The 3,571-nt window shown below is 35.2% G+C and overlaps 1 long non-coding RNA gene across 1 annotated transcript; it reads right to left on the reverse strand.

Moving 5' to 3' along the window:
- Positions 1–1,713: 1,713 nt before the first annotated feature.
- Positions 1,714–2,351, reverse strand: LOC110679677. Its single transcript, XR_002502703.1, has 2 exons — positions 2,094–2,351; positions 1,714–1,990 (listed from the first exon to the last, which is right to left on the reverse strand). It is a non-coding gene; the product is annotated as an uncharacterized LOC110679677 (long non-coding RNA).
- Positions 2,352–3,571: the final 1,220 nt, after the last annotated feature.

Raw genomic sequence — 3,571 nt, forward strand, 5'->3', positions numbered from 1 at the left:
TCGGACCGGTGACCTTGGCTCATAGTATAGGCTCTAGGCAATTTGCGTTGATTGTCGATTTCACTGCACATAGAGAATTGAAATGAATTGTCAGTTAGCTACTAACAGAATACACTTACGGAAATTGCTGAATAGGCACGATGATGATAAGGCATAAATTGTCTTTTGCTTAGATTGTAGCGATGATTTTGCATAAGTATTTACTCAAGGAAGATAATAAATGCTTCCACTGAATATACCTATACATACCACGCACAGACAACTCGTAAATGATAACAGGTTGCGATAACAGCCAAACACCCTAAACACAGAATCTGATGATGTTCGATTTGAACGATTCGACGTTGGGGGTGTTCTGAGTCAGAACTTCTGACTGACTGACAGAAGTTCTGAGACGATGTTGATGTTGCGTAAAAGTAAATAAAAAGATTCGTGGAGCAACATACGAGAATGCCTATCTACCCTATCTACGTTTCGAACACATTGACGTCGTTGGCTAACCGCAGTTCAGTCGAAGGCAAATTAAGCTTTGGCAAATTGTTAACATTACAATTAAAATTAAATTTTGTGCCATTCAGTTGCCATACAGTTTAAGTTTTGTATTAGTGGACTAAATAATTAATTATAATATATATTATATAATAAACTTTACAAAAAGTAAAGAGGCGTTTTCATATATTTGTCTTGTTTAATCAGTTGACAGTCCGTGACATGTCAACATTCCGAGGGGTCGTAAAATAAAAGATTACACTCTGAAAATAATCTACACTGTAAACTCGGCATTACCCTTTAATGTGGGAAAAATACCCTTTATTTTCTGATATATGGAAACGTCAAATAGAGGGTACTTTATTTTTTTGAAATAAAGGGTATTTTATGCCCATTTATATATTCCGTCCATTTACCCTTTAATGGGTGAAAAAGTTCTTGCAGTTTTGTATATTAGATTCACGAAACAGCGTTTGTTGTTCTTTAGTTTTTTAATATTATAACAGTAATAAGCATTTAAAAATGCGGATTCATAGAAGGTAGGTTACCTTTCTTTTCTTTTCGCGTCATCTATCTAAACAAACAATGAATATTTTATAGAATGGCTTTGCTGCTCAATACATCCCGTTGCATGTCCCGCTGTATAAAACTACCAGGAGCACCTGCCCCATAAAGCTAGTTGACGAATGTATTATTTACTTGGATCAACATTTTTATTGTAAATCTTTTATTGAATAAATCTTTCTTGTATTTATAAGTCTCAGAGCTGATGATTTTATATACGAAAATGAATATTAAAATAATTAAAATTTAATATTTGCAAAAAAAAAAGAGTAAATTTTACTCTGTTTCCCAAAAACGATTTTTCTGGATAATGGGTAAAATTCACTCGTTGATTTGACGTACAAGCCGTTTACTCTTTAATGAGTAAAGGCCCTTTACTCTTTTTATGAGTTAAACTAGTTTCTCTCAAAGAGGGTACTTTTTTACCCTTTAAAGGGTACTTTGGTCTTACAGTGTATACTAACTAGTTTAAAAGTCACACTAAATGACGTTTCGCCTGGTTGACCCCAACTCTCGTTTAGGTGCCGGTTAATCGAGCCTAGTATAAGTTGAAAATATAACGAACAATGTTTAACTTGGATATAATTGTGTTCAGATTAACAGATTTGGGCTTCTGGATTGTTTGCGAGCTATCTGGAGTGGAAAAAAGCGAAAACTAACCTGATTGAAAGACGAAGCGGACCCATTTATTTTAATCTAGAATCTACTTATAATAATGTTATTGGTGTACATTTGCATTTTTCACCATAATCACTAACAAATGTTACGGTAAAAGTTAATCTCCATCGTCTTCTGGATCTCTCACAGCGCATCTTCCCGTCTTCCACCTCGCTCTTCTGCTACGCTGTATTTGGCACAATTTTGTTGGAATCTTGTTCGGAACAGCCTCTAAATCGATACCGGATCGTTTCCTTCCTGATCAACATTGCCGATGTGTCTAGAAACGATAGAAATTGAAGGAATACACTGAGTTTTTCCGATGAGAAACAACTTCTACAATGTCGATGTCTGTAAGGCCACAATTATTGAAAATGGCTTACCTTTTCTATCCTCATATCGTCCAGGAATAAATGGCGTTTCAAATTTAATTCCTTGCTCGAGGCACACGCGTTTTCAGCAGCAAATATTCAATTAAAATATCACCTCGACAAAACTGACGGCGTGGAAAAAAAAACAATGATGGTGGGCAAGGGCTGGAGTTACACACTGGTCAAATTTGTCACCCGTTAAACTTGTTTAGTTTTACTTATTATGCCAAACATGTATACTTTCAAAACTAAACTGGGTTTGAACTTGATGAATGACAAAAATGATTATGATTTAAACTATCGATGTTTTGATCGGATTCTGAGTGTACATTATTTGCGGATTCTGGGTGGCACACGGAAAAAACAGTTACAGTTGACTACACTGAAATAAATCAGTAAGGCTATTTTATCGGAAATTTCATATAGTATTAACACAGACAAACAGACGTCACACTCTCATCATTGTCCATCGAACACCTTTTTAACGGTCGATTCGAAAATATGGTAGATGGCCAATCCGCCACACGCAGCGCTCGCATCGTTTTTGTTCGCGTTTGACGTTTGCACACTACCGCCATCTGTTGGCCCGTCGGCCAAATACAATAATTTTAGTATTGGGCGTACATGTCCTCATGACTATAATTTTGATCGAGATTTGTTCTAAGTGTTACGTCTGTTTGTCTGTGGTATTAATCTGTCGATCGACATGTTTGTTTCTAGTTGTATCCCATACGCTCCATATGCTAAACAGGTCGAGTGTAACTGCAACCTTATGTATTTTACAAAGATTCGTATTCAAAGAATTTATATGCAAGTCAAATGTACTGTATAGGAACAGATACAAGGATTGCATATAACCTTCACTATATTGTCCAGGTTGCACATCACATATGCGCGAGTGTCATGTATGTAGTACGTGGTAGTACCATTTTCATGTCAAAGCGGTAGAGCAAAAAGTGCTTAGTACGAATCCACACGTTTTCAGGACAGAATTTTGATTTTTTGGTAAGTATGCCAGTTTTCACAATGCTTTTCTCTCTAATAATATTTCTTTTCCATAGAATTTGTAATCTAACCGGAAATGACCAGATACAAAGGTGCGCTGGGTAATCCTTTGACCGACATTGTTTTCAAACCAAATCGGTATCCGATTCTCAAAAATTTTCTATGTCGGCATTTCATTTCGTAAGTAAACAAATTTTATTTTTAGCTCTTGTTATCACATAATAATTTAAATAATTTTATCGTAGAAACTGCAACCACAATGAAATTGACAAGATGCCAAGATGCGCTGGAGAAACTTTCAACTCTCAAGTTTTGAGTGGCGGATCGATTTCCTGCAACTATTTATATAGTTCTTAAATTTGTATGTACATTTAATCTGAAGCATGAAAATATGAGCAAAATATGAAATTTAATAAATTTAATAATTTCAAAAAAATATGGTCTGGGTATGTTCTTATCGCATTCATAGAATCCTAATTTAAATT

The sequence above is a fragment of the Aedes aegypti genome, chromosome 1 (genome assembly GCF_002204515.2).
Source record: "Aedes aegypti strain LVP_AGWG chromosome 1, AaegL5.0 Primary Assembly, whole genome shotgun sequence".
Taxonomy (NCBI): Eukaryota; Metazoa; Arthropoda; class Insecta; order Diptera; family Culicidae; genus Aedes; species Aedes aegypti.